The sequence below is a fragment of the Aythya fuligula genome, chromosome 8 (genome assembly GCF_009819795.1).
Source record: "Aythya fuligula isolate bAytFul2 chromosome 8, bAytFul2.pri, whole genome shotgun sequence".
Taxonomy (NCBI): Eukaryota; Metazoa; Chordata; class Aves; order Anseriformes; family Anatidae; genus Aythya; species Aythya fuligula.
This window is the reverse complement of record NC_045566.1, coordinates 26372391-26385053: the sequence shown is the minus strand read 5'-3', so window position 1 is coordinate 26385053 and position 12663 is coordinate 26372391. Positions and strand designations below refer to the sequence as shown.

The 12663-nt window shown below is 39.1% G+C and overlaps 1 protein-coding gene across 3 annotated transcripts in view; it reads right to left on the bottom strand.

Moving 5' to 3' along the window:
* CAMSAP2 (calmodulin regulated spectrin associated protein family member 2) overlaps positions 1–12663 on the bottom strand; it is a 77903-nt gene that overhangs the window by 46974 nt on the left and 18266 nt on the right. Inside the window, exon 2 of one of the 3 annotated variants that reach the window (XM_032191825.1) lies at positions 3651–3656. The exons of the other annotated variants lie outside the window; for them this stretch is intronic. The gene's annotated coding sequence lies outside the window, so the exon portion shown is untranslated. The remainder of the gene's footprint in view (positions 1–3650; positions 3657–12663) is intronic. 3 annotated transcript variants of the gene reach the window in all.

The window sequence follows — 12663 nt, the reverse complement described above, 5'->3', positions numbered from 1 at the left end:
AGCATTAAAGAAATTAAAACAGACACAGGAAATTACACTGATCATAAGAAACCTGTTTCCCTATGGCTGTTCTTGTCGTAAAGCCTTGTAGGTGACAAGCTGCTGACTAATAGCATTACTAAATCAGACAGCTGACCAACATTTTTTCATCTAGTGATTAAAGGATTGTGACAGGCCAGCTGTAACAGTGGCTACTAAGCATGGAAATGGTCCACAGAGATGCTGTAACATCAGTGGGAAAGGTGCACAGCGTTGTTTTGGTAAATGTATTCAAAAGCCTTTCCACTGGTTTGGTTAATCCGGACTAAACACCAAGCTTCCTTGCGACTGATCTTGAACATCTTCAAACAAGATACGATACAGGCTTCTCTTGTCAAGAACCTCTTTGCTTTGAAGTTAATCTGGAATTTAAGGCCTGTCCTGGCAAGGTGACAGAATGTCTTCCTATCAGCTTTTCACAAAAATGGGAAGTTCACTGGAATAGTAACTGAGACTTTTCCTTTTAGAAATTATTTTGGTGAAGGCATGGAAAATAATTGTAATACCATCTTCCCTAAGTGCATTTTCTTCCAAGAAGCCTTTTTAAAAATCAAAAGGTTAATTAGTTTGTGCCCCCCTTACCCTCCATAGAAAACACCAGAATGCTTTTTCCCCAGAGGTGAAGGCCATGACAGGAGCCCACTATGAGATGCTGTGAGTACCTCTTAGTTAATTGGTAGCCAAGATAAAAAAGAGGCCTGGTCTCACGCTACACGGGTATCTGACTGTAAGCTACAGTTTTTAAGGCATGAAAACGAATTGGAAAAGTCTCTCCCCTCCACTTCCCTTTGGTAATGAAATAATTGCCAGTTCATGTGTCTATTTAAAGATTAAAACAATAAAACACACGATCATGTTCTCATTCCTCATGCCTTTTTGGTTTATAATGTTATTCCAGGAGGTGTTGCGTAATTAGTACCTCTCAAAATGGTAAAGTAAGCTGCAGCAATAACATTCACATTGGGGTAAACAACTATTTTCTTTGGCAAAATCCCACTCCTCCTTTTCTCCCCAACCAAAGCAAGCTGAGTAAGAGGCTGGGATGAGAAATGAAACTAAACCAGACAAAACAGCTGAAGACAAGAGCAGAACACAGAAACATGACAAATCTTAACTCCTACCCTTTCATTTGCAAAATATCACTTTTCAATGAGTTAAGATGGCGATCTCTGGAATGCATGTAGGCATCTGCTGCGCCTCCAACACCAGCGGTAAATACCAGCGGCATTATTCGAAACCTCTGCTACGAGCACAAGAGATGTCAGTGCACGCTGCCCAGAAACCACACAGGCCTTGGCATAATGACAAAGTCTTTGCTTCAGCAAAATGAATGATCCCGTGCTTCAGCAAAACAAATGATCCCCCATCTCAGCTATTAAATCACACTGTTAACCACAGAATCACAGAAAGGTTTGGGTTAGAAGGGACCTTAGAGCCCACCTAGTTCCAGCCCCCTGCCATGGGCAGGGACACCTCCCAGCAGCCCAGGCTGCCCACAGCCCCAGGGATGGGGCATCCACAGCTCCTCTGGGCAGCCTGTGCCAGGGCCTCAGCACCCTCTGAGTGAAGAATTTCCTCCTAACTTCTAATCTAAATCTACCCTTTTTAGTTTAAAACCATGCCCCTTGTCCCATCTGCCCATGCCTCCTTGTGCTGGGGGGAACTGTGAAGAGGGGTGGAGAAGGGAAGGATCTGGAAAGCCAAGGATTTTTAACTATTCTTTAATAGATTCAGAAAATAACAGCCATAGTTAAGCATCATGCCCCACCAGCAGTGCCACGTACTGCAATAGTGAGATCAGTGCAGGCCTAGTGCAGAAGATACGTACAGGTGTTGTGTGTTTAAAAGGTGGTGTGAACAATAAGGACCACAGAGGAATGACATCAGGGCAGGCCAAAAACACTGCTACAAAGTACTGCTACAAGAATCCTAGTAATATTTTTTTTTTTTTTAAATGAGACTAAATAAAGCAATGTAGAAATTGCTGTTCACTGAATTGTCCAACTCTGACTGCCTTATTGCACTTTGTGTTTAAATGTTTGTGTTTTCTTTTCCACACCTCCTTCTCACTAAAATTATAAACTGAGAGACATCTGTTCTTTCTTTACAAACATCCCGACTCTGTAATCCCATAATCCCTAAATGGGAAAGGGTGATTATTGGAAGCTTGTCTGAACTGCTCGTGAGATACATCACTAAATGTATGAGCAAACACAAGTCAGCAGCTTGAAGTACGTGCCGTCAGAATAAAAGGCAGTAAGTGTAACTTATGTTACCTGAGAACCCAAAGGAAAACATTATCAAACCTAAAAATCTGTCTGTCAGCATGGGCAGGCCAATCCATTTCAGAAAGATAAAAATCAGCATTGCAATAGCACAAGGTGGCATGGACACCATTAGAAAAACTGGTATATAATTCTCTAAAGAAGCAATATCACAGCACATTTAGTCACAGGTAACAGGCAATGCCCAGTACAGTGTCTGTACAGTCTGCCTGATCATCCCAAACAGTAAATAATTCTGCTAAAGAAAATCAATGGAGTACACACCATAGATGCATGAACACTTAGCATACTCTAGCACTACTCAAAAGAGGAAATTCTCTGAAAGTCGCTGATGCTCTAAACAAATATATTCATCTGGAAGCCTCAGTTACAACAAAAATAGTAGATTTAAAATCAAATTTCCTGCATGTGGACCTGCCCTTCTCATGAAAGTGACTTAGGGAGTACAAGTTGGGGCCCTCACCTGTTACACTGTTAGTTACAGTGATGCTGGTAGAACAATGAAACAAAGTCCTGAAGATACCTCACTGCCAGATTTTCAGAGAGAATCAATTTGCTTGTTCTGTAGGTCCTGTACTTCGATTGAAAAGTAAGATAGAAAAAAAAAAAAAAAAAAGCTTTTTGCTTCCTCTCAGATATATAGCACACGGTAATCCAACACTTCTCAAAGAAAGGTATTTCCCTGAGCTGTGCACCACAGAGTTCATTTTCACCTTTTCTCTTCTCAAAGCTAACCTGTAACACTTCACTGCTGAATTCCATGTGGGCTTAGAGCAACACTAGTAACTGGCATCAGTGCAAATATCACTTTAATGCACGGCTAGAAAAGCATTATCAAAAAAAAAAAAACACCACAAAATAATCATCAAAATCGATAACTTCCTGTAATATATTCCGATTTCCTGTTTTAAACTAAAATACATTATTCTGCCCCAGAAACTACGACAATAAGGTAAGTAATACTGTCACGCCTAACGATTTGCAGTGTATTATTTTAATCTGCAAAGTACCATCTACACAGATGCCACTGCAAGGACAGAGGAGGAGAGGTGGGAGTTATACTGCAGAAGAAAATCATTTATCATCCTTCTGCAAAAGATATTCCTGGCAATAGGCATAATCACAACATGCCTACACACAGATCTTGAGGTCTCTGCTTTATAGGGGTTGGCATAGAGAGATGATACCTATTAGATGATACAACTGAAGAACTTTCAGGAAGGATCTCCAAGCACTCGTCTCTGGTTATCTTTTGGTAACAAAATAGAAGGAAGTAGAAAGAAATTAAGTTGCTTGATGACAACCAAGCTTTGTGAATTGATGCACTGTGTTCTTCAGGCTCAGCAGTAACTTCACTTCCCTTTACCCTCCTACGCAGCCCTCATGGAAGACCCAGTTGCCACCCTGAGCCCTCTAATCTCTCCCATTTTTCCTCAAACCTGCATCCTGAGGGCCTTCCTGAACAATTCTCAATACGTGCTGGCTGGCCAGAAAGGAAGCACATCAGAATCCACAGCTACTTGGATTGCACTTCCATCTTTCCTTTGTCACATCAGTAAATTTGTCTCTCTCTTCTCTAGTCCAACAATATCTCCAATATACTTGTAAGAACTTGAGCAAGAAAGAATTTGTAAGATAAATAACAAGGAGAAGACACACAGAGGCCATTAAATAATTGGAACAACAGTTAGAAACAAAGTATTATTTGACTAGAATTAAATTTGCAAATTCAGACCATATTTTAAATTCTTTTGAAAGAAGGGTTGGGAAAGATACTGAAGCAATACCAAGAACAAAAATATCAGCAGTGTGTCTCTTCAGGAAAACTTGAAGCTAAATGTAGTCAGTGATCATACTGGAAGAATAGTGTTTTTCTAAATGAAGTAAGTAGCAGATAAAATCTAGATGACTACAGTTTGGATAAGACAACAAAAGGGACAATACAGTCAAATAATCATATTTTAAAATACCGGGAAATCAGTCTTGCATGATTTGAACTTGAATTTATTCATAAAGATGCTAGTTAAGTGTTATCTAAAAATAATTATGAACCAAGACCTTCATACAGGAAAAAGTGATGTACCTGGCAAGAAAAGCAGACATTTTTTACCCCAGAGAACGTAGTAACATTTTAGATAACAATGCAGCCAGTCTTTTGTGCTGCTGCCCAAGCTCTCAGCCTTATAAAGATGGTTGGTTGCTCATTTCACTGATGACTGAAGATACTTACTACGTTTAAGGATAAGAAATAATGGTGGGCTGTGAAGCTTCTCAACCCTAACATGATGACCTGTGAGATCAAATCAGATGATGGCCTGATGAGAAGGACTTCTAGTTGAGCCATCCTGAAAGAAATTTCATATTTTTCAAGAAAACTGCAAATGCAAAAGAGACCACCAGCAATTCTGTAGGTAGTCACAGAATCACAGGATGGTTGAGGTTGGAAGGGACCTCTGGAGGTCATAGTTCTCCTTAAGTATGCTCAGTGTTGAGCTGGTGAAAATTGTTAGTCACCATGATGTTGAAATTTTATAACTGAATGCTGTTCTTAAAGGCGAAGGGGTGGACAGGAGATATGCATATTTAAATTCAGACATGAAAGCACCTATCTTCTCCAATCTTTCTGAAAAGCAAAAACATGCTTTTTGCATAAATATTTTACCAATATGCATCATTAAGTTTATTTACCAATTCAGAGACATTAATCATGATTCCTCAATGGAGTTCAGATGCATAAAGTGATGCCTAAGATAGCTGGTTTAATAGAAGATTAATCATGATCCTCCTAAAAGCATATAGCATCACTCTACTGTAAGTTCAACACAGCATGTATTTATTCATCCCATTCATATCGGCTGCTCAGTGCTTTATTTCCCATCATCAATTTGTTGCACAAGCTGCTGCTTCCAAGGTCACAAAACGCAACCCTTTCTGAACTTGCTTGCACTGCCATCTGAAGTCAGTAGCTCAGCAGGGAACAACATGCAACACCGACACTTTAAATTGAATAATTGTTAGAATGGATGGTCCCCAAGTTTTATCTTCTTCCAATAGTTCCAGTTTCATAGAAGCAGTGACGTAAACAAATAACGCAATATGAAAGATAGCTTATATATCTGGACTATGGTCTGGCTCTGCAGAAACGAGTACCTTTAAGTCTTTTCTGCCTTCCAAAAGGCATATTATTGATAGCCTCTGGACTACCTGCAAGTCCGCCGATTTCATGCATAACCTACATCTTCATCTCAGAGACTAAAACTAATAAATGAACAAAAAAAGTTGTATCAAAAAATTGCAAAACAATTTAAAGAGAATCTTTTTGTACATATCGTGCTAGTCTTTCAGTAACACTAAGAACACTGGGGACATTCCAAACGACTAGAAGCAATGAAACAATGGATCATTATTATTATTATTATTTTAGAGTCAGCAGACAATACAGATAATTTTAAGAATTCATATTCTTCTTCTCATCCCATGTAAAACAATTTCAGAGTCACAAAGCAGCTTGGTTTATTAAAAAAAAAAAAAAAGATAAAAATACTAATTAAAAATATGAACCTATCCAACATAAGCCACTCTTTAAAAACTCATTTACAAATGTAGCTGAGAAGTACACGGCATCTGACTTGATACTAATCCATCCTGATTAAATGGAATTTTTAATTCGAGATACATTAAGTGGAGTTATAATCTGGTCAGCTAAGCTTAAAATGCAACTCTAAGCCCCAAATCGTCACTGAACATGTGAGTTCTCTGAGAAACACCACAGGGATGAGCTATCTTGCCATTTCTTACTACTTATATTTATTAATGGCCTGGAAGAAAAACTCATCATTGATCAGGTTTGAAGAGAATGCAAGATTTGTGGGAAAGGTGATTAAAGAAAAGAACAGATCAGAGGAGTAAAGCAATCGCTTCTCAGATTTGGAGGGTAAGGAGGGGGCTGAGAAGAGAACCAAATAAATCACAGTGAAATGGAGGGGCCCACTTCAGCTTAAAAAAAAAAAAAAAAAAAAAGCAAGCTACATTTATCATAAAGTTGGTATCTTTTCTAATAAAAGAAAGGTTTAAAGTTGCTTGAGGAAAAGAACCTTAAGCTTAAGGAATTGACACTACAGCCACATGTATGATAAGAGCATAATTGTGTTTAAGTCATTAAGACAGCAGATCTTGTTAGAACAAGCAAGGCTGCATTATCCTTCCCTCTCCCCCATAATCAGTACAAGCCAATAATACCAAGCCACATGTAGCCTGTTACATAAATTCTCAGTCTCCCTGTGTTCTGGGAAAACCAAATTATCCCTCCGTACCTAGAGGCTTATGGGTATTATAATTACTATTTATTTTTTCAGAAGCACACTGTACTTGAGCAGGATTGGGATTTTTTTCCCCCCCCCCCAAAGCTCTGACCTGGAAAATTAAGAATTTGCTAGCATATGCATGTTGAGACTTAAAGAAAATACAATTCATCATTCTAACTAAAAATTAGGGTGAAAAAAAAATACAAAAACCGCTGGAGATTACCTGGGGGACACCATAACACCTTAGAATATACCTGAGTTGTTTATTTGACTGATGCAGTTGTTGTCTACTACCCTAAGCCTGACAGCAAGTTCAGTAAGTAAACTGAGCAGGACTTCCTCTACTAGTCCTCTACTAGTCTCTGGACATCTCTCTTCTTCAGCTCCCTCATTATTATACCATTTTACTTCCCCCAAACCACCCTGTAAGTTTTCTCTGTATTTCTTCCTGTTGCTGAAGATGAAGCTAAAGTCCAAAGTTTGAACAATCTCGCTCTTTGCAAGAACCTATCTGTTAGGCGTACTGCCCTATAGGGAATTCAGCAACACAGAAGTCATGAAGCTCCCTGACAGAATGATAGACAATTACCCTAAATTAGTCTTCCTATGGGCATTTTTCTTTTTTTTTTTTTTTTTTAACCTCATATACACAAACATGTTTTTCCATAGAACTTCTAAATAACAGATTTGGTTTTGCCTTTTTTTTCTTTTTTTTTTTTTGGGGGGGAGGGGGGGGGAGGCAGGAAGTCAGGCACAGGGAAAAAGAGAAGAGTAAAAGCTCTTCAAAACTGAACTGAATTTTCTTTCCATCAACATATTGCCAATTTCATTGTCACCCTTTTATCAATTAAGATGCAACTCCACACAGTCATTTTACATTAAACCCCTCTTTTTTTTTTTTTTTTTTTCCCTCCACTCAGCATTATGTTGAGTCTCCTCTGGAGATATTGAAGGCCCACCTGGACACCTACCTGGGCAACCTGCACTAGGAAACCTGCTTTGGCAGGGAGTTGGACCAGATGATCTTTCAAGGTCCCTTCCAACCCGTACAACTCTGTGATTAAAAGTATCAATGTAATAAAACTCTTAAAAGCGAGTGGAGGTCCTTACCTAAGCTGACTACCTCCATAAACCAATACCCCAGAAACACAGCGCCTGGGCTTACAGGACTATTGCTATGTAATAGCAAAGGAAGCTTTTAAAAATGTTTATTACCCTCATAGCATGTCCTTGAAACATCAAACACGGGCCATTTTCCACCAAAAGCACCAGGCAGTAATGTGGTATATTCAGCTTGAAAACAATAAGTGTCCAAAGTCACCTTTTGTATCAGTACAGGGGGGAAAACAGCGAGGCAGCTGGTCAGCAGACAGGATCTGAGCCTAGAGCATACAACCACCTGACTGTGAGCATGCAGCGTTGTGCTGTCACCTGCACATCAGCAGCCACTTCCATCCGTGTGACTTGCATTCCTGAGTCTGCAAAACGCCCCAGAAGCTGCTGTGCCCTACAAGCCTCCACGAGGTCCCAGGTAAAATCCTGGGTCCAGTTTTTGCACCACATATCAAGAAGGGTTGGATCCAACAGAGGACACTCTGAATGAAGTTCAGGTGTGGGAAATAAAGTGCAAGAAAGACGTTATCTGCCCACAGAAGAGTGCTACAGAAAGGAAGGGAATGAACTGTTCTCCGTGTTCACAGAGACACAGCACAAAATAAGAGGCTGATACAGCAACAGAAAAGACTTAAGTAGGATAAAGTAAAGGCAACAATAAGGACAGTGGAATCATCACAACAAATTCCCTGGGAAGGCTCCGAAGCGTTTATTATTTAGCCTGGTTTCAGAGGTAGCCAGACACCTCCTAGGAATGGCAACTTGAGACAGAGAGAGCATCTCATCACTGCCTGCTTGCTCTGATCTGTATCTTACCTCCTCATCACCACCAGCTCACCTGCTCCTGGCCATTATTCATGAAATTTTGAGACCCTGTGGTAGGGTTCTCCAGACTACTGATGCAGCAAAATAATTTTGTGGAAGAAAAAAGACCTCACAGCTGCCCCCAAACCTCAGAGCTTAATTCATAAACCACAGGTCAGCAGGCCAACGTCAGTAACAATGGGGCTATGGTGGTAAAGGACCTGTAAGCAAGCCTCAAAACAAATGATGTTGATAAAACAGATTGCATTTATTAAATGACATGCTATCTAGCTGTTTTTAACAGCATTTATTTTGTATCTACTGTAGTAGTAGGTTAGTTGCCTAAATGCCACTATCTAGATTACTTCAAAAGATTTTAGTACCCTTTAGTAACAGATACCTCAAATCTATTTTAAGAAACATAAGTTTATGTATGCGATTTCCTAGTATACATTTTACAGTCATATCCTATAAAACTCAGTATTCCAAATGAAAAATTAGTGTGATCCACCCTTACATGCTCACCCAGTACCTGTGTGTTTGGTCTCCTATTCTTGGAAATTTTCATCCTTTAAAGCTCATTTTTCACCTGACACTTCTTTTTATTAAACCAAGCAGTTTAAAAATACAATACATACTTCACATTGTATAGACGTGTCATTTAATAAATACTGACTTGGAGGTGTTCTAAACTGTGTTCCAAACACATCCAGCTTAAAGCTTATGAAGAGCTTTTGCCACTTCAACTTCTGAGAGATGCCATCAATCTTGACAGATTGTTGTAGATCTCCAGCTAGCAGAGATTATATATGATCCAGATACATGATTATATAAATTGCGATAAAAATAGCTTTTTCCACTCCCTAAAAATGATCAAGTTGTAGCATCTCTTTCTGAAACATGTTTTGCTTCTCATCCACTGGTGTTAGATTCATGTTTAGGAAGCCAGAGAGATATCTTCTGCTGGGAGATACCCTTCCTGATGGATTCGTGGTGGATAGCATAAAGCTGAAAATCTTCCACGTTTATTGTAGACAGTCACTTTGTTGAAGAGCACTATTGCAGTTAGCTTGTAATTTAAATAGTTGAACAAGTTACTAGATAGTTAGTGTTTTATTAAAACTCTTACACTGCTTTATTTACATAGGAGAAATTTATTCGATTTTACTTTGGGTAACTTGGAAACACATTCTGCAAAGTAATAACATTTCCTATTAGTCCATAGAAAACTTATAAAAACCTACCGTTTCATATGAAAGACTCAAGCGTACTGATATTTACTGCATTTCATTAAGTGCCCAACAAAGAGACTGGACATACTATGAACACCTTACAGCACTTTGTTCATTCAATTTCAGAGGAAAAAAAAGTCCCAGAAATTTGTTAAATTCCAAAGAGATTGTAAGAACAAAGATTTTAATGTTATGATACATCTACTGTGATGACAGAGCGTGCTCTTGGCTGATAAGCGAGGGCAGATTGCCAGGTTCGTGTGTGCAGATTAACAAATGTAGATTAGCAGCATTCTTTTGTAGTGCATGGGAGCAGCTGCCGCATTATGGTGAGTACAAACTGTATTCCTTCAGCATTCAGTGCTGTTTTGTCCCCTCGTTGCCTGTGTGCGTACTCCACAGAGCTGGTAGTGAAGCTCTCCTTATGTTTACACGACAGACCCATACCTCCTGCTGAATGCAGCTCACTATTTTCCATAATAGGAAGAAAGCACTGCTCTTAACCAAGTCACTGCCTACTACAAACGTGCAGGATCTTTAGCTTTCCCCTATCCATCAGAAGAACATTAGGAAAGATTTCTCTTCACGTAATATAAACAGACCGATGAAGAAAGATCTTCCAGGTAGTCTGTAAAACAAGTCACAGATTCTTCTTTCAGAAGCAGCTTAGTTGCTGTAACTCCAAATACATATTTCACCAAGAAGAATTAAGACCATTCCTAAATATTTAAATAAACTTTTCACATATTTAAAAAGAGACAAAGAAAGTTTTATGGCAGCCAGTTTGCTGCCAAAAGCTGAACTGCACTACTTAAGCAGTATCGTTAAAACTGGGAGAAGATGATCTTAAGCTGTTTAACAAAACTGTATTTTCATTAATCTTGAAAGAAATACTTCCTGACCAGTTTAGAAAGCGTTTTCTAAATGGTATCTGCCATTCTTCACAGGCTTTAGTTCTTAATATTTTTCTTTCCTAATCTGTCCCTCCATTTAACTGTTTTCCCTTGTGTGGTTCCAGGATTGCTGTGTTGTTGCTGTTGTTTTAAGCCCTTCCTACTCTTCCCCTTTTTTGTGTGAGATTAACAGTAGCGTGAGAAAGAACACAAAACAAGAATACAATCCGAAGCTTTTGGGTTCAGAACTGTAGTGAACCTAAGGCAGAGGAACACCAAGTATTTTTTCAGCCCCAGCAGCACTTTGCTTCCTAATTTGCAAGGAAGTGAACAGAACAGCCAACCAAAAATGATGCACTACTGCATTTTCTCACAAAAGTCATGAGACTTTGGAAAGCATCAGCTTCTCTTAGGTATGCTTCCACTTTATTTCCTGCCATCGTTCTAACGATAGTGCTTTGGTTTAGTTAGTGTTTATTTAGTGTTACATATCAATTGAAAGAAGATATTCTGCAATATTCTCTTCTCATTTTGGAGAGCGAGGAAATATGATGCCCATAATTTCACATCAAAACACGCACAAAGTACTTTGTTGTTGTTCCTGAACATTGCCTATTACATTCCTCTGGCAAAGAGAGCTCTAAGGCCAGCTCTGCACAGATCAGGGAGTTGACGGTGGTTCTGAGAAGGTACTTTCAATGCAATAAAAGCATTATGACCTATTCAACCTGCACAACTGAAATGAATCTTACAAGAGCTGTTAAAAATCAATCAGATTGTGTTATTTTCCAAGCAAGAATTTTTATCAGTGCAAATCTGAAACTGCAGATACTTTGCTGGAACCCTGAGTAAAGTCACCATCCTGCACAGACATTCGTACTGAAATTTAGGATACAAAAGAGGAAAAAAATGACAAGTGTGAAAATTAAAGCTAAAGACACATAGAAGACTTCAGTTTTCTTGTGTTGGGGCAGTTGTAAATGTGAAAAGTTTTTTGTTTGTTTTTAAAGCACTAGAAGTCTTGGGAAGGATCAACAAAGGACTCCTACTTTGTACACTTTATAGACAACTTTGGCATCAGCAGCTCTGCTACCTGCTGTATTAGTTGGAGCACAAGTTGAGTAGACAGCTTTCCATGGAAACCTTAATGGTGTTGCCAAAGGCTTTGTGGTTACTTAAGTCTTTCACAAATTTGATATCAATACCTACATGCCTGGAGTTCATTCCTACCCATACTTGCCTACAGCCTGTGTTAAACAGACTTCAGAAATGATGCTCTATGAATAGATGTCTATTTTCTCCCATAAGAGATTACTAATAACTAATTGTCTTTTGCTACAGTTTTTCTTTTCAGCTATTTGTAGGCTAAGATGTGTATGGATAAAAGTAAACTGAGAACAACTTAGATATGGAATTTTAGTTCAGCTGCAGTTTCTTTTGACTACAGCCCGTGCTAATCATCAACAGTGCTAAAGAATGCATTAACACCAAATAATCAAAAAGACAATTCAGTTTCAGAAAAGGAACAGACTGAGATTAAATACATTCTTCAGTCCCAGAAAACTGGGTAAATAAAACACATCCCAGTGACTCGCACTGATAATCTGCACTGGTTCTGTGCACACAGAGTTCTAGACAAAGGTAGCCTGGAAACAACCCCCAGTCCCTGCTGCTATTTACATGAAACTGATAAAAAACATTTTGTATAAGAAATGTTTAAAAAACAAGCAGCAGGGTGAGATGGCAGAACAAAATCCCGAGCCTATAAATGAACATAAACTGCATGGAATACGCTGGGACCCTATGAGCAGAACAAGCTTTATGAGGAGTGTAGCAGTTACCACAAGCAGAGTACAAACTGACACCTTGTGCCCCAGGGGCCTGGGATCCATGCCCCCTGTGGGACACCAATTTCCTACCTTGGACAGATGTCTGTGCAATACTAACCAAAGGGAGACGGTGTATCTGATACAGCCTCACAAAAATACCAGAT